This window comes from Liolophura sinensis, chromosome 3 (assembly GCF_032854445.1).
Source record: "Liolophura sinensis isolate JHLJ2023 chromosome 3, CUHK_Ljap_v2, whole genome shotgun sequence".
Lineage (NCBI taxonomy): Eukaryota > Metazoa > Mollusca > Polyplacophora > Chitonida > Chitonidae > Liolophura > Liolophura sinensis.
In genome coordinates, this window is record NC_088297.1 from 26145451 (window position 1) to 26165222 (window position 19772).

The 19772-nt window shown below is 40.4% G+C and overlaps 1 protein-coding gene across 4 annotated transcripts in view; it reads left to right on the top strand.

Annotated features, from left to right (window-relative positions):
• Positions 1-19772, top strand: part of LOC135463629 (solute carrier organic anion transporter family member 4A1-like) — a 123325-nt gene that overhangs the window by 48416 nt on the left and 55137 nt on the right. The window contains exon 1 of one of the 4 annotated variants that reach the window (XM_064740973.1): positions 6640-6808. The exons of the other annotated variants lie outside the window; for them this stretch is intronic. The gene's annotated coding sequence lies outside the window, so the exon portion shown is untranslated. Of the gene's footprint in view, positions 1-6639; positions 6809-19772 lie in introns of those variants that run through there. 4 annotated transcript variants of the gene reach the window in all.

Genomic DNA, 19772 nt, shown 5'->3' on the forward strand with positions numbered 1-19772 from the left:
GACACAGGTAATTAAATCCTGATCAGCTATGTGCGACCAAAGGTAACTTAATACGGATCATTTACACTGTACCACAGATAATTAAATCTGGATCACTTATGTGTACCACAGGTAATTCAATCCGGATCACCTATGTGTACCACAGGTAATTAAATCTGGATCACCTATGTGTACCACAGGTAATTGAATCCTGATCACCTATGTGCGACACCGGTAATTAAATCCGGATCACTTACATATACCACAGGTAATTAATTCGGATCACTTATGTGTACCACAGGTAATTAAATCCGGATCACTTACATGTACCACAGGTAATTAAATCCGGATCACTTATGTGTACCACAGGTAATTAATCCGGATCACTTATGTGTACCACAGGTAATTCAATCCGGATCACCTATGTGTACCACAGGTAATTAAATCCGGATCACCTAAGTGCGACGCAGGTAATTAAATCCGATCAGCTATGTGCGACACACGTAATTAAATCCAGATCGTGTACGTGTAACTTTGACAAATAATTTGCGAGATGATTACTCCTGACTTGAATTTGAACAGCGTCGTAAACCAGTGTAAACATTAAGTATGTGCTTGCTCAGTTGATATGCTTATGTCTGAGCTCCCTGTTGAAAACCAGTGTAAACATTAAGTATGTGCTTGCTCAGTTGATATGCTTATGTCTGAGCTCCTGTTGAAAACCAGTGTAAACATTAAGTACATACTTGCTCAGTTGATATGCTTATATCTGTGCTATTATTGAAAACCAGTGTAAACATTAAGTCTGTGCTTGCTCAGTTGATCTGCTTATGTCTGTTCTCCTATTGAAAACCAGTGTAAACATTAAGTACATGCTTGCTCAGTTGATATGCTTATGTCTGAGCTCCTATTGAAAACCAGTGTAAACATTAAGTACATGCATTGCTCATTGATGTGTACATGTCTGTGCTCCTATTGAAAACCAGTGTAAACATTAAGTACATGCTTGCTCATTGATGTGTGCATTTCTGTGCCCCTATTGAAAACCAGTGTAAACATTAAGTATATGCTTGCTCATTGATATACTTATGTCTGAGCTCCTATTGAAAACCAGTGTAAACATTAAGTACATGCTTGCTCATTAATGTGTGCATGTCTGTGCTAATATGAAAACCAGTGTAAACATTAAGTATGTGCTTGCTCATTGATGTGTTCATGTCTGTGCTAATATTGAAAACCAGTGTAGACATTAAGTATGTGCTTGCTCATTGATATACTTATGTCTGTGCTAATATTGAAACCAGTGTAAACATTAAGTATGTGCTTGCTCATTGATATACTTATGTCTGTGCTAATATTGAAAACCAGTGTAAACATTAAGTATGTGCTTGCTCATTGATATACTTATGTCTGTGCTAATATTGAAAACCAGTGTAAACATTAAATACATGCTTGCTCATTGATGTGTTCATGTCTGTGCTAATATTGAAAAACCAGTGTAAACATTAAGTATGTGCTTGCTCATTGATATACTTATGTCTGTGCTGATATTGAAAACCAGTGTAAACATTAAGTACATGCTTGCTCATTGATATACTTATGTCTGTGCTAATATTGAAAACCAGTGTAGACATTAAGTATATGCTTGCTCATTGATATACTTATGTCTGTGCTAATATTGAAAACCAGTGTAAACATTAAGTACATGCTTGCTCATTGATGTGTTCATGTCTGTGCTCCTATTGAAAACCAGTGTAGACATTAAGTATGTGCTTGCTCATTAATATACTTATGTCTGTGCTGATATTGAAAACCAGTGTAAACATTAAGTACATGCTTGCTCATTGATGTGTTCATGTCTGAGCTCCTATTGAAAACCAGGGTTACATTCAGTATGTGCTTGCTCAGTTGATATGTTTATGTCTGTGCTAATATTGAAAACCAGTGTAGACATTAAGTATGTGCTTGCTCATTGATATGCTTATGTCTGTGCTCCATTAGTTAAACAATGCAAATGTCTAAAATTCTGATCATTTATTAAATGATTATCTGAAAAAAAAAAGGTAACAAATAATTCAACCTCAGTTATCAAGGACGAGAAGTGGAAACAGGCCTAAATATCCCCAGCAACCTTTAATCGGAAGTGCTTGGTATAAAACTCTTTGTCTGGAATTCTTAAAAGGCCATGGAATGTGCTGTATTCAAGAAACTTAACCTTCAGCTCATTCAGCAATTAGTGCAAAAGGACAAAATAGGGATCGTGTGACGTCACGGCAAAACAACAGCATTCTAGGGTTAGACCTGATTGGTTAAAATTAATAAAATGGCTATACTTTCAGTTTTCTCATTGTGTGCAGTTTTGGATTCATTCAGTGTTTGTTTCCATGGCAAGTTAACAAGGATGTAGACGTGTATGTAAACTTGCTTGTTTTCACGTGTATCTGTGCAAACATTGCATATGTTTATGTTTTCATCACGTCCTGTACAATGTGTGTCTATATTGACAAGGTAATCAAAGCATAAATACATGTATACATCTTATTGTGATCTACTAAAAAAAAAAAAAATCGGAGCGCAGTTGTTGTTGCTTTTGCTATTTTGTCCGCATGGTTATGCCCAGTGCCACATTGGTTTTAGCTCAGGGTAGATAGCCCAATACCATTGGCTGAAGCCAGGCTGGCCTCCTTCATTGATTTTCCATGGTTTTACTGTTTGCCAAGCCTACACAGGCTCCCTGATACTGGTACTCACTTGTCAGATCTCCATCTGTGTTTGAGGGCAGGGATGTTAGGGCCAGCAGCATATGTGACAGTTAGGGTTACACAGGCTCTGGACACCCCGGGGGCAGTCAGTGGTTGAGTCTGGGGCAGTGGCTGTTTCTATCCTTGGTCTACATGAGCAGAACCCTGGTTATCACCCAGCCTCAGTCTCACCCTGTATATGTGTGTGATCTGGTGCTCCATGACTTCCTAAGCCTCAGTGTCTAGGAGATGTATTATAGGGGTTTTTAGCCTGATGATGTGTGTTTTTCTGACAACAGGCAGACTGGGGACGATATCCTTCAAGCCCCCATCACCTTACTGGACCAAGTCTCCTCCCACCCTGCTGTAAGGGTTACTGAGCCGTGAGAATGGCTAGCATGGCTTTGTGGACGACCGATGGTGATGTACAGTTCAAAGTTAATCCTCTCCTGATATCCTGACCATTCAGAATTTATTGAATAGCATTTTTTTGTGGTTTTATACCAGTGACGTTACTCTCCACGCCTGTTAGGATTGTGAGATGTGAGAAGGATTGTCACCTTAGTTATCACCTGTTAAGGATAAAGGATTATCACTGTCTTACCCACTGACGTGAACTTGTGTGCACAATTTCAAGTTTTAACACAGCAGTTTTGTTGGCAGTCCATACACTGGCCTTTTCCTGACAGTTGTGTGGAAGACGCTGTTGTTACTGTTCTTACAAGCAGTCTCTTCTTTTTTTTTTATATAGTTCTGATATAAGAAATTGGCCTACAAGGTCTAAGCTGGCATTTCAGTTTTTTCAGGAGAGTGTGACTGTGTGACATTGGTAATGAGCATAACGCCGACTTACAACTGTGACAGTGTGACAGTTGCATTGGAAGCAATAGTCCCGAAAATGATGTCACTGTTGATGATGGCTCCAATTGGCACTCGTTTGTGATTAGATTTCATGATACACCTATTATTGTTAACGAGTGGTTAGCGATAAATTGCACCAACGCTTCTTGCTGTATGCTCATTAGTGAACATCGGTCAGATAGGCATCCTCTTGTCCACTCTATTCCGTGCCAGCTAACTACTCACACGTTTGAAGCAGGCCATAGTTGTTTTATATGAATTGCTGGGCAGTTGGTTCTTGACTGTTTATGGTGTTGAAGCTGTTTACACATGTCTGTTACGGTAAAGGCTGTAATACATGTGCATGTACAAGTACATGTGTGATGTGACACAGGTGTAACTGTCAACCTTGGCTACATCATCCATGCATAGTCTGGGACGTACAACAGCAGAAACGGCACGTGTGCTTTAACACTGGCTGTTTGCGCTTTGTAATTGTTTACGTTTACACAGGACAAGATGTTTACATGTTCTGTTGCTGCAGTGGACACCTTTTGAGATGTAAAGGAATCGCACGTGAGATAAAAATCAAGGTACGTACACGTAGGCCTATATTGTTGTACATACATGTATACAGGTATTGTGTAGGGGAGTCAGATTGCCCTGAAGTCGCATTTACATACACACAAATCAGAAGCTTGTATTTTAAGACCAGTATTGATTGCTGTTGTACAGAAATGCAGTCAACAGATTTTCCCTGCATATTGCTGAATATTTTATGCACTACATCAAATTTATAATGTGTGAAAAAAAGAAATTATGCTGTTTGTTAGATTCAGTGCTTAGTTGATTTTTGGATAATTATTTAATATCATTTGATCATTTCTTTTATCTGGTAAAGAATAAATTTCTCATTTAAAAATAGAGACTCATATTTGCCCATAAGGCAAATCCTTGGCATTTTTAAATCAAGTTGAATTATTGAAAAGGAATGAAAAATCTTTATTGATAGAGTATCCTGATGAGGTTTCAGCTATTGGGTAACATCTTTGTAGCAAGTCGCATATGTACACCATGTAGTAGTCAGCACCACAGCTTTTGTAGATGTTTCATTGAGGCAGCACTATCATAATTTTTGTTGTGTCCACATTTGATTGTGTTGTAACCAATCAGAAGGACAATGTCTGAGTACTTCTAGTGTCCTTTTCTAGCGATTTGGTAGCTTTAAACATATAAACTGTACAGAGAAAATGAATTGCAGATTGGAAGACAATCTAGACTCTTAAGTGCAAAAAGGTAAAATGCCATTTCTTTCCATCTGATCAGAAAATCTGCAATGAGTCGCACAACAGTACCCTGTAGAACAGCAATGTTATGGTGATCCAAAAGAGTGAAATGTCATTTGGTTTCATATGATTTTTATGCCCATTTTGATATATTGGGGAAAGTCACTCTGAGAGTCTAATTAAGAACACTAATACTGTGTAATGTTGGCGTTGCCCTACTACACTGACTTATTTGTAAACATTGGGGCCTTCCTGGCCAAGGTAGTTTGTGTCCAGCGCAGAGTAATGACCCAGGATTCACTCATTAATGCAGTCACTGTGAGGTCAAGTCCAACTCATGCTGGCTTCCTTTGCAGCTGTATGTGTTAAGGTCTGTCAGCAACCTGCAGGATGGTCATGGGTTATGCCCAGTTTACTATAACCAAATTGTTAGCAGCAGTCGTATAAGTGGGAAAAATTTTTGAGTATGCCATAAAACACACAGTTCAAAAAATGAATGTTCATTGACATTTGAGATAATGGTGAAAGCTGTTTCAAATTAATGCACATTAAATCTACATTGGCTACCTTATTCAGGTGAACCAGTCTATATTTCTGTACACACACGTGTACATTGGCTACCATATTCAGGTGAGCAAGTCTGTATTTCTGTACACATATGTATACATTGGCTTTCTTGTTCAGGTGAGCCAGTCTGTATTTCTGTACTCATATGTATACATTGGCTACCTTATTCAGGTGAGCCAGTCTTTATTTCTGTACACACACGTGTACATTGGCTACCTTATTCAGGTGAGCTAGTCTGTATTTCTGTACACATACATGTACATTGGCTACCTTATTCAAGTGAGCCAGTCTATATTTCTGTACACACACGTGTACATTGGCTACCTTATTCAGGTGAGCCAGTCTGTATTTCTGTACACACAGGTGTACATTGGCTACCTTATTCAGGTGAGCCAGTCTGTATTTCTGTACACATATGTGCACATTGGCTACCTTATTCAAGTGAGCCAGTCTGTATTTTTGTACACACAGGTGAACATTGGCTACCTTATTCAGGTGAGCCAGTCTGTATTTCTGTACACGTATGTGTACATTGGCTACCTTATTCAGGTGAGCCAATCTGCATTTCTGTACACACATGTGTACATTGGCTACCTTATTCATGTGAGCCAGTCTATATTTCTGTACACATACGTGTACAATGGCTACCTTATTCAGGTGAGCCAGTCTGTATTTCTGTACACATACATGTAATTTTAATTTCTATGCTGTATGTCTTTAATTATATTATAACCTGTGAACAGCAGAGCAAGCTGATTGTGGGACTATATTATAGAATGGAAATTGTCTTCATCCTCCTGCAGATTGCAGGACTACTTTTTATATTGACAGATATCAGGAGTGGGTTTGTGGTGAGGTTGTGGTTAAGGTTGGATGTTAGCAGCACACTAGTGTTAGTCGGGTCAGCTTCCTGTGGGTCATCTTTCTTCGGGTTTTTGAGGACAAAGGTCCATGAGATCCTGAGTGAGCCTGTCTGTCAGCCAGCCAGTCTGAGTCCCCAGTCTGCCAGATGTACCTTTCAACAGCTGTAAGCCCTGCCTGTCAGTCTCTGTCACTCACAGAAAACAGGGTTAATGTAATTGGGTTGAGATGGCTGTGGTGATAGTAGGCCCCGCCCTCTCACTACCACTGATGTCTGTGAGGACAACACATCCCCACATGGTCAGAGTCTGATGGACTACATGGGCCTTGTGACTGGAAGGTAGTTGCGTGTACGAAGCCATACTTGCTGTTGTGAGGCCAATGATTCCACTCTGGAAGAATACGATTGTCACAGCGATCAGGCTCTTCAACACTCAGTATTGTTGAATGCCTCTTGAGCTGCCTTGATCACAGTTCAGTTCCAGCTGTAGCGGTTCATGGACACATGTTACTGGCACAGTTTCACCTGGTTTGGTGAGTACCGTGGCTCTGTAAGCGTTCAGCTTTATGCCTGTTATGGATCCTTCTGTATTGACATTGACATGATTATTGCTAATGGAACTATTGTCTACAGGTGCTATTTTCTGTATAGGTGCTATTGTCTGTGTAGGTGCTATTGTCTAGGTGCTGTTGTCTTTATAGGAACTATTGTCTGTGTACATGTAGGTACTGTTTTCTGTATCGGAACTATTGTCTGCACATGTAGATACTGTTGTCTGTATAGGAAATATTGTCTGTGTATGTGTAGGTGCTGTTTGTATAGGAACTATTGCCTGTGTACATGTAGGTGCTGTTGTCTGTAAAGGAAATATTGTCTGCACATGTAGATGCTGTTGTCTGTATGGGAACTATTGCCTGTGTACATGTAGGTGCTGTTGTCTGTATAGGAACTATTGTCTGTGTACATGTAGGTACTGTTTTCTGTATGGGAACTATTTTCTGTGCACATGTAGATGCTGTTGTCTGTATAGGAAATATTGTCTGTGTATGTGTAGGTGCTGTTTGTATAGGAACTATTGCCTGTGTACATGTAGGTGCTGTTGTCTGTATAGGAACTATTGTCTGTACATGTAGGTGCTGTTGTCTGTAAAGGAAATATTGTCTGCACATGTAGGTGCTGTTTTCTGTATTGGAACTATTGTCTGTGTACATGTAGGTGCTGTTGTCTGTATAGGAACTATTTTCTGTGTACATGTAGGTACTGTTGTCTACAGGAACAATTGTATGTGTACATGTAGGTGCTGTTTTCTGTATAGGAACTAATGTCTGTGTACATGTAGATGCTGTTGTCTGTAAAGGAAATATTGTCTGCACATGTAGGTGCTGTTTTCTGTATAGGAACTATTTTCTGTGTACATGTAGGTACTGTTGTCTGTATAGGAACTATTTTCTGTGTACATGTAGGTACTGTTGTCTACAGGAACTATTGTCTGTGTACATGTAGGTACTGTTGTCTACAGGAACTATTGTATGTGTACATGTAGGTGCTGTTGTCTGTATAGGAATTATTGTCTGTGTACATCATGTAGGTGCTGTTGTCTGTATAGAAACTATTGTTTCTAGGCACATGTACGAAAGGAAGCCTACATCTAATCACTGTGGACACACTGATGCCTTGCTACCAGACAGTACACCACTGTGTATTTTTCAGTATTAATGGTACAGATTGTGTTTAATTGCACAGCTGTGTTTGATAGTACAGATTATGTGTGGTGGTACAGATGTATTTGATGGCACAGATGATACACTTGATGGTACAGCTATGTTTGATAGTACAGATTGTGTTTGGTGGTACAGATTATATTTGATGGTACAGATGTATTTGATGGTACAGCTGTTTGATAGTACAGATTATGTTTGTTGGTACAGGTATGTTTGATAGCACAGATTGTTTGATGGTACAGATAGACTTGATGGTACAGCTGTGTTTGATAGTACAGATTGTGTTTGATGCTACAGATGTATTTGATGGTTCAGTAGTGTTTGATAGTACAGCTATGTTTGATGGTACAGATTATGGTTGATGGTACAGATGTATTTGATGGTACCGGTATGTTTGATGGTGAAGATGTGTTTAGTAGTGCAGATGTGTTTGATGACCCAAAGATAAGCATACACCATTTTGAAGGTTACAGATGCATGATGAGCCTGTCATAAACACACGTACATCTAACAGAATTTTGAGTGATGAAGTCTTTATTAGTTGAGCGTTGTCTGCTGTATCGGTGATCTGTAGGTGTCATTTGCTTTGTTGGCTTTCTGCAGGCAGACATGTACATTGTGAACACTGCAGAGCAAAATGGTTCATGGAAGACTGATATTGTATTTATACACCTAGTGTATGGCACTGCTGTGGAATTTGTCTGTTGGAATCAATGTGGTTGTTATCTATCTGCCTGCTACATGTAGGGTTTTATCTACGATGTTATAAAGGTTTAGTTGTGAATGTTTAATTGACTTGTTGTTGTCGTGGTTACATCACAACAAATCAGTTACTGTATGTGGGAAGGTTTGACAGCAAACTGCGGATGGTTATGGGTTTCCCCGAGCTCTGTTTCCTCCCATCATAATGCTGGTCATATAGGGGAAATTTTCTTGAGTACAACCTAAAACACCAATCAAATAAACAAATCAGATAAACAAGTCAGTTCTATGCGGTAATCAGTGTGGCCTTAGTATAACCTTTGTATTGCTGTAGCGTATATGTTACAGGTGCAATTTGCTTGTTGTCATCATGGCAAGAAGAATCTGTATGAATGTGGCTAACTGCATTTAAGCCATTCCTCGTACAATGCAATCCGAGCAGCGAGCATCATTGTTGTATTGATTGGTTCTGGCCCACGTGACAGGCATTGGTAGGGATATAGTACGCCTGTCGTCCCAGTGAAGACTTCAGATGAAGAAATGAATTGGCAGACATATATTGTGTTGTATGGAATTGGCAGTTGTATAACGTATTGTATGGATTTGGCACTTATATATTGTATTGTATGGAATTGGCATTTGTATATTGTATTGTACGGAATTGGCAGTTGTATATTGTATTGTATAGAATTGGCAGATATATATTGTATTGTATGGAATTGGCACTTACATATTGTATTGCATGGAATTGGCACTTATATATTGTATTGTATGGAATTGGCATTTGTATATTGTATTGTATGGAATTGGCAATTGTATATTGTATTGTAAGGAATTGGCAGTTATATATTGTATTGTATGGAATTGGCATTTGTATATTGTATTGTAGAGAATCAGCAGTTATATATTGTATTGTATAGAATTGGCAGATATATATTGTATTGTATGGAATTGGCACTTATGTATTGTGTTGTATGGAATTGGCAGTTATATATTGTATTGTATAGAATTGGGAGTTATATATTGTATGAAAATGGAATTGGCAGTTATATATTGTACTGTAAGGAATTGGCAGTTATTTATTGTATTGTATAGAATTGGTAGTTACATATTGTATTGTAGAGAATTGGCAGTTATATATTGTATTGTGTAGAATTGGCACTTACATAGTGTGTTGTATGGAATTGGCAGTTATATATGGTATTGGATAGAATTGGGAGTTATATACTGTATTGTATAGAATAAGCTAATGGTGAAATCATACCGGTATTTGAAACAAGTCACTACATTTAGGACCTTGAAATTACCTGGAAGTTTGTCTGTGTTACATTTACCTGTGGAAAGATGTATCAGCAGTTTTTGCCATGTAGTTATAATATGGACTGTTAGGCTGCGGGGCTGCTCTGTCTGACTTAGATGCCCACATGTACATGGTTTAATGTGGACTGTTAGTTAGGCTGCGGGGCTGCTCTGTCTGACTTAGATGCCCACATGTACATGGTTTAATGTGGACTGTTAGTTAGGCTGCGGGGCTGCTCTGTCTGACTTAGATGCCCACATGTACATGGTTTAATGTGGACTATTAGTTTGGCTGCAGGGATGCTCTATCTGACTTAGAAGCCCACATGTACGTGGTTTAATGTGGACTGTTAGTTAGGCTGCGGGGCTGCTCTGTCTGACTTAGATGCCCACATGTACATGGTTTAATGTGGACTATTAGTTTGGCTGCGGGGATGCTCTGTCTGACTTAGATGCCCACATGTGCATGGTTTAATGTGGACTGTTAGTTAGTCTGCGGGGCTGCTCTGTCTGACTTAGATGCCCACATGTACATGGTTTAATGTGGACTATTAGTTTGGCTGCAGGGATGTTCTATCTGACTTAGATGCCCACATGTATGTGGTTTAATGTGGACTATTGGTTTGGCTGCGGGGCTGTTCTATCTGACTTAGATGCCCACATGTGCGTGGTTTAATGTGGACTATTAGTTAGGCTGCAGGGCTGTTTTATCTGACTTAGATGCCCACATGGACGTGGTTTAATGTGGACTATTGGTTTGGCTGCGGGGCTGTTCTATCTGACTGAGATGCCCACATGGACGTGGTTTAATGTGGACTATTGGTTTGGCTGCGGGGCTGTTCTATCAGACTTAGATGCCCACTTGGACGTGGTTTAATGTGGACTATTAGTTTGGCTGCTGTATCTAACTTAGATGCCCACGTGGACGTGCTTTAATGTGGACTATTAGTTTGGCTGTTCTATCTAACTGAGATGCCCACATGTACATGGTTTAATGTGGACTGTTAGTTTGGCTGCGGGGCTGTTCTATCTTAGATGCCCACATGTACGTGGTTTAATGTGGACTATTAGTTTGGCTGAGTGGCTGTTCTATCTGACTTAGATGCCCACATGTATGTGGTTTAATGTGGACTATTAGTTTGGCTGCGGGGCTGTTCTATCTGACTGAGATGCCCACTTGGACGTGGTTTAATGTGGACTATTGGTTTGGCTGCGGGGCTGTTCTATCTGACTTAGATGCCCACTTGGACGTGGTTTAATGTGGACTATTAGTTTGGCTGCTGTATCTAACTGAGATGCCCACATGTACATGGTTTAATGTGGACTGTTAGTTTGGCTGCGGGGCTGTTCTATCTTAGATGCCCACATGTACGTGGTTTAATGTGGACTATTAGTTTGGCTGAGTGGCTGTTCTATCTGACTTAGATGCCCACATGTATGTGGTTTAATGTGGACTATTAGTTTGGCTGCGGGGCTGCTCTTTCTGATTTAGATGCCCACTTGGACGTGGTTTGATGTGGACTGTAGTTTGGCACACATGTACATGTTTAAATTGCGCTGTAACAACTTACACACCAGGGCACATGTAATTCTCTATGAGAGTGTACAGACTACCAGGAAGAACATTACTGTATGTATTTGATTTCCCAGATCTATTACGTTACTGACTCAATGTCAGATATCTTTGTTGTTGTCCTAATGCAGATTAAAGTTGAGTGAGTTGCCTTGGTCACTGTGTGCTGTTTCTGATGTGTTAAACCATGCTGACAGTGTTGTACAGTGAGTTGCCTTGGTCACTGTGTGCTGTTTCTGATGTGTTAAACCATGCTTACAGTGTTGTACAGTGAGTTGCCTTGGTCACTGTGTGCTGTTTCTGATGTGTTAAACCATGCTGACAGTGTTGTACAGTGAGTTGCCTTGGTCACTGTGTGCTGTTTCTGATGTGTTAAACCATGCTGACAGTGTTGTACAGTGAGTTGCCTTGGTCACTGTGTGCTGTTTCTGATGTGTGAAACCATGCTTACAGTGTTGTACAATCAGTTGCCTTGGTCACTGTGTGCTGTTTCTGATGTGTTAAACCATGCTGACAGTGTTGTACAGTGAGTTGCCTTGGTCACTGTGTGCTGTTTCTGATGTGTTAAACCATGCTGACAGTGTTGTACAATGAGTTGCCTTGGTCACTGTGTGCTGTTTCTGATGTGTTAAACCATGCTGACAGTGTTGTACAATGAGTTGCCTTGGTCACTGTGTGCTGTTTCTGATGTGTTAAACCATGCTGACAGTGGTGTACAGTGAGTTGCCTTGGTCACTGTGTGCTGTTTCTGATGTGTTAAACCATGCTGACAGTGTTGTACAATGAGTTGCCTTGGTCACTGTGTGCTGTTTCTGATGTGTTAAACGATGCTTACAGTGTTGTACAATGAGTTGCCTTGGTCACTGTGTGCTGTTTCTGATGTGTTAAACGATGCTTACAACAAATTGCATTGGTCACTGTGTCCTGTTTCTGATGTGTGAAACCATGCTTACAGTGTTGTACAATGAGTTGCCTTGGTCACTGTGTGCTGTTTCTGATGTGTTAAACCATGCTTACAGTGTTGTACAGTGAGTTGCCTTGGTCACTGTGTGCTGTTTCTGATGTGTTAAACGATGCTTACAACAAATTGCATTGGTCACTGTGTCCTGTTTCTGATGTGTGAAACCATGCTTACAGTGTTGTACAATCAGTTGCCTTGGTCACTGTGTGCTGTTTCTGATGTGTTAAACGATGCTTACAACAAATTGCCTTGGTCACTGTGTGCTGTTTCTGATGTGTGAAACCATGCTTACAGTGTTGTACAGTGAGTTCCATGACTAATGGCTGTGACATTGCGAGTACTTCCTCATGAAACATTTGTAATAGTAGAATGGATAAGGCAGATATTGAATTCTCACCAGCCAGCCTCATGATGTCAATTATAGGAGTTGTGTGTGTGAATGCTATATGCTATACTGGATGTAGTAGTATCCAAGCTACAGGTAGGACCCTGTCATTAGTGATTACCCAGTGTCCCTAGGCTATTTCCTGGTCTATAGTAACAGGACACTTGTTTTTGCTGTTGGTAATTCTGTCAGACTTGATGTTGAGTAGAACATTTGTGTGACACACATTATGGATAATGGTGGATTCTATCTGTCAGGAAGCTGAAGTGGGCATGAAAGGCAAGCTAACAGTCGATCAGCATGTATGTACAATTATGTGTGCCTAATTCCTAGCCTTTATTGATACCTATCCTCAGGGTGGTCAGCTAGGGGACAGGAGCATCACAGTGGATGCTGTGGGAACCCAGGGTGACCAGCCTGTGTGGACAGGAACAGACTGCTTTGTGAACAGCTGTTGGCTTAATATCCTCAGTATTGAGCTGTACTGTGTGGATGGCTGTCTGGCTGTTGTCTCCACTTTCAAACATTTGGTTCAGATTTGAAGTCATCTAAAAGTCATCTGCATTCAGACCATACTCATCCTTACCTCCTTAGACACTGATCCACACTGATCTTAACACTAGTCCTTAGACATTCACACTGATGTCCTTAACAAGGCAGCCTCAGTGAGAGTGAGAATGCTGGCTTCGGTGAGTCGCGAACTCATGACAGGGTAGCTAGCTCTGTTGTACCAGCTGACCTATGAAGCCAGATGGGAAAGGGGTTTCCAGTGTGGGAAAACCCCACTCTGGGTTATCTCAATTGTGAAAGTGTTGATGGTGACACTTGATGATTTATAGATGTTTCCTTCAAAACCACTCCTTGTTGTGGAACCTGCTAGCCAATAATAATAATAATAATATCTTTATTTATTGAAGGTAGCTCGGTCAATTTACAATGAAACTGTTCCTCCCCAAGGCCTTCACAGAAAAAACAATATATAGGAAACATGTACTTCAGAGTTCAATCAAAAAATACATATATAATATATGTATTATGTAATATATATATATATAAAACAAGATAAAGAATCGCATAGTGTGAAACAAGAAGCTACATTCACACATGCAGAAAAACAGCAACATGACTAACGGCGCTGTCCCGGCTAGCCTCTGTCCCAACCAGCAGGAGAAGAATTTGCTCAAGTTCGCTGTAATATCTCACATTTTTAAAACACAGATTAGCATTTTAATTTTTAGCCTGAAAAAAATTTTCCTTACTGGATGCTCATATGATGAGCTTTTCTTTGAAATGTTTGTGTTAAGCCGTGAATTTCAGGCCGCTGGGTACAAAAAAGCTTCATGGGTATCTGGCTTCCTTAATGGTTCCCCCACATCCCAACTGTGGTGCCTTTTACACGCACATGCCTTAAGTCCCCACTCTCAGGGGCACACTGAGTTGTTAAAGGGGTGAGGATGGAGGAACTATCACAGGAAGTTTAAACCAGACCTCTTCCCCCCTCCTTAGAGATCTTATGAGTATTTGTATAGAGGTGTATAACTGTCTGGGACAAACTGTTGGTTTGGCAGCAGGATTGACACAAGTAGCCACACTGCTTCACAGGGTTGTGGGGTAAAACCATTGCAAGGCATACAGACGTCTTTGTGGTCACCTTTTTTGTGGGTAAGATCACAAAACACTCAGACTTTAGCTCATTATGTAATGTGGAAGATAATGGAAAAGTATATTTGTAAATGCTTTTATGCTTATCTTCACACAGAAGTACATAAAGTTAAGCTTTTGAATTGGATTTGTAAAAATTTAAAATTGTTTGAATTGTTGCAGCATCAACCACATTGAGAATACTCAGTCTGATAACAGATAGATCTTGTTCATTATTCTTCACCTGAAGATGGATCTATCCTGCACATGGCCTTCATTGTTATATTTACTTACGAATTTATTTATTTAATTTGTGTTTACACCGTACTCAAGGATATTTCACTTATACGACGACATCCAGCATTACAGTGTTAGAAAACTAGCAGATCCCGGGGGAAACCCACGATCATCTGCAGGTTGCTGCCAGACCTTCCCACGTACGGCCACAGAGGAAGCCCGCTTGAGCTGGACTTGAAACTTATGAATATTTCATAGCCATTGGAACATGTGTCGTAAATGTTGGAACATTTGTTGTTAATGTTGGAATATGTGTAACTGACTTCTAAGAACACATCATTCTTATTCAAATGTGTGTCATAACTATTAAAACATGCCAAGACTTTTGAATCCTGCAATAACTTTTGGAACACATATCATAACTATTGAAACATGTCAAGACTTTTGGATCCTGCTATAACTTTTGGATCACTTGCTATAACTTTTGGAACACATATCATAACTGTTGAAACATTTCAAGACTTTTGGATCCTGCTATAACTTTTGGAACACTTGCCATAACTATTGGAACATGTCAAGACTTTTGGATCCTGCAATAACTTTTGGAACACATATAACTGTTAAAACATTTCAAGATTTTTTTTTTTTTTTTTTTTTTTGATTGGTGTTTTACGCCGTACTCAAGAATATTTCACTTATACGACGGCGGCCAGCATTATGGTGGGTGGAAACCGGGCAGAGCCCAGGGGAAACCCATGACCATCCGCAGGTTGCTGACAGACCTTCTCACGTACGGCCGGAGAGGAAGCCAGCATGAGCTGGACTTGAACTCACAGCAGCCGCATTGGTGAGAGACTCCTGGGTCATTACGCTGCGCTAGCGCTTTAACCGACTGAGCCCCAAAACATTTCAAGACTTTTGGATCCTGCTATAACTTTTAGATCACTTGTGATAACTATTGGAACATGTCAAGACTTTTGGATCCTGTCATAACTTTTGAAACACATGTCATAACTTTTGAAAAACATGTCATAACTAGTAAAACATGTCAAGAATTCTGGATCCTGTCATAACTTTTGAAACACTTCATAACTATTGAAACATGTCAAGACTTTTGGATCCTACCATAACTTCTGGAACACTTGCCATAACTATTGGAACATTTCATATGAGTTATGGACCATGTTATCATAAACTGATTTTTGTTTTGGCCTGGATGATTGGTTAGAAATGAATCTCTTTCTAAACCCCTTTATTATATTTTAAGTGTCTCATACCTAGGGTCTGGGCTTTGTTTCACAAGTCTGTTCGCAGTTGAGTCCAACATTAACTTTACTCTGAACTGAAGTGCCATTTGTTTGTATTAGGATGGGACTGGTATTATGGTTCAAAGTAGCCGTAACTTTCAATACATTTCTGGACTGACTGCTCCTGGTTTATGTAAGTTTGAGTGCCTTGTTCCCACCCTAACCCTAGACTTCTTGCCCAGTCCCAAGGACCAGTGAAGATTATCTCTGTTTTCTTGTTCCCACACTGCTGTGGACCTCAGAATCCAGGCTCCAGCCCTCCTCACCAAATTGTTATGTGAGTCCCTGGGGACAAGATCACTTAAGCCCCTGGCCACCAGGACTGTTCAACTAAACAGATGGGGAGGTTAGTATCAGCAGGCCCTTTGGGTGGTTCCAGTGATATGTGACACAAGACTGTCAAGGATAAGGAGAGAGGTGTGGGGGCAAGGAGGGAGAGGGTGGGGACAAAGTGGAATGAACAGGGCTGGGACAGTAGCCTTTACCCCTGAAGAATTGTCAATTGGAGAAGTGCACTCTCATGTTTGTCTTGATCCACCAGTTGGCTTGCCTGGTACATTCAGGGACGTACAAATTTTGTGAGAAGAAGAGGTAAATATAAAACAACTTTATGGTCAACCAGTAAATTTTGATAGCAGTATATTACGTTATAAAGAACCAAAAGATCTTTGCAAAACTTAAAGTTAGGACTGTTTTGAAACAGTTTTATCATCCACCAGGAAGTTCAACCAGTACTGTATAACTTAATCTGTCTTATATTGTCTGTTGCCAGTTTTGACACACGTTGCTGCCCAGGTTAGCTTATCTGTTAGCTTATGAGTTAATCTGTCTTGGATTGTCTGCTGCCAGTTTTGACACTCGTCGCTGCCCAGGTTAGCTTATCTGTTAGCATATGGGTTAACCTGTCTTTGATTGTCTGTTGCCAGTTTTGACACTGTCGTTGCTGCTCTGGTAGCTTGCCTGGTAACACGTAAGTTAATCTGTCTTTTATGGAAGTTTAGAAGATGCTGAGGTACTAATACAAGAAAGATGTGCTTTGTAAATGTCACCACTTGAAAGTCTATATATATGAAGTTCAGTTTGTTCGGTTTTTACAAGTACATGTATCTTAGAGTTGTTCGGTAAATAATTTCATGATGAAAGGTAAGATAACATTGAAACAATTTGATTAGGCCTTCAGTCTTTATTGGGTTATCAATCAGCCTTTGTTTGTACAATAGAGATTTCATGTTCATCATCATCGTGTTTGCCTTCATTGGAGTGTTGTCTGCAGGCTTGTTTGTCCGTTCATCAGTGTATTCACCATTCAACTAACCCACCCTTTGCCCCAGTCCATGTCTTTCCAAATATATTCAATCCATGCATTAAACATGAGTAATTATTAAAGATCTGCTTGTGTGAACCTCTGTCATCAACTTAGTCTAGTAACTCAGAAGTGATTAATCACCATTGATAGAGCTGTCTGTCTAGATGATAAGGTACTGTAGAATCATCAGTCTGTTGTGTAAAGTTCACAGCATGCCATTAACAGATTGTTTATTGACCCCCAGTCCTTGTTGGATTAAGACCTCGCACAGGAGCATATGTTTAGTGGAGAGAGGGCGGTGCTTGGGGGTAGGGATGGAGGAGGGGGTGGGTATTGTTCTCGGCATCACTATTAGCTTATTGCTCAAATAACCAAACCATCATTAATACCCAGTGTATGACACGTTCATACAAGGCCGAAAGCTTCTCAGCTTTGGATCAAATCGGGCAATCAATACATCGGTTTGTCCGATTATTCCGTGTTCTGTAATGACATTGACCTTTCCAGGCAACCCTTTTGAGAGTCTGATTTTGTGCAGGATGCTATGTAATCACTCATTATGTTGTCCTCTTAGGAAGACGTGACGAGCTGTGTGCTCGGCTGCGTGGAGTTTGTGCCGGCTTTTCTGAGATGAATATGTTAACCTGCTGTGTCTTGAACAGACTAACGAGAGAACGATGCAAAGGAGAGCTACGGCTTGTTTTCATCTCGGCTCGCACTAAACAATTTGGAAAACATCTTGAGAGCCTTGGAAAATGAGATGGGTCTGATCGGTTCTGGATAGAGTGAGAGAGTCCTTGATCAAATATGGATGTAGAAAGGATTGAAAGTACTGGTATACATGTATTATCAAAATTTTGTTGTTGTCGTTGTGAAGTTACTATCATTGCTGTGAGACCATGACGTATGATCTGACACTAATCTGGGTCAATTTATTCAAGGTGGAAATCCGTGATACTAGATAGGAGGCTAGGCCAAGTACTGTTAGGGCTAGCTGTCAGGTCTGTATATACAAAATGACTGGGTGGGTGGTAGGAGGGACATAGTGCCTATTGTCTTCATCCAGAGAGTATTAACAACTTTGAATGCATCAGCACCGAAAAACAGTTTATAATTTGTCTATGTATTTGTTTGGTGTTGTGATGACCAGAGGGCCTGTAGGAATCTGCCCTATTCCTTAATAGCTTCCCAGATGTATGACCATCTTCCTGTGTGAAAGGAAAATGAGTAGACAAGAGGTAGAATGGAGAATGGACAGAGGTTCAAGGTTTTACTGGAGGAGTTGACCGTTCTTGCCAGATGAGGTAAACTTTGTGTCCTAGGGCCATAATGGGTAGACCAGAGCTAGAGTTGAGCATGGACAGAGGTACAAGGTTTTTCTGTAGGAGACAACCATTCTTGCCAGATGAGGTAACCTTCCTGTCCTAGGGCCGTATTGGGTAGACCAGAGCTAGAGTTGAGCATGGACAGAGGTACAAGGTTTTTCTGTAGGAGACAACCATTCTTACCAGGTACATATCATGAGCAACCTTCCTGTCCTAGAGTCATAATGGGTAGGCAAGAGCTAGAGTTGAGCATGGACAGAGGTACAAGGTTTATCTATAGGACACAACCATTCTTGCCAGGTACATATCATGAGCGACCTTCCTGTCCTAGAGTCATAATGGGTAGGCAAGAGCTAGAGTTGAGCATGGACAGAGGTACAAGGTTTATCTATAGGACATATCATGAGCAACCTTCCTGTCCTAGAGTCATAATGGGTAGGCAAGAGCTAGAGTTGAGCATGGACAGAGGTACAAGGTTTATCTATAGGACATTTCATGAGCAACCTTCCTGTCCTAGAGTCATAATGGGTAGGCAAGAGCTAGAGTTGAGCATGGACAGAGGTACAAGGTTTATCTATAGGACACAACCATTCTTGCCAGGTACATATCATGAGCAACCTTCCTGTCCTAGAGTCATAATGGGTAGGCAAGAGCTAGAGTTGAGCATGGACAGAGGTAGAATTAAGGCTTTGGCTGAACTTGATCGGAGCTAGCTCTGATGCAAGGAGATGTTATGGAGTTGGAACTGAAATAGTGGTGACAGCAATGTTAAGCTACCTAAACAGACAAACACATTCAACAGTGCTACATTAGCTACAAATTTTTATTCTACAGACGTTGTTTTTGTTGTTGTCATTAATGGTTTTGTTATAATCCTGCACATTTTGTTATAGTCTGATTGCGTACTGCATTGCCTGTTAGGGCATAAACATCTAAAGCCCCCAACCCAGGATAATGTCTGTGTAAGTGTACATGAAGTACAAATGATCTTTGATTGACTCGCATGCTGGAGACTCGACGCAATACCCAGTAGTTTGTGT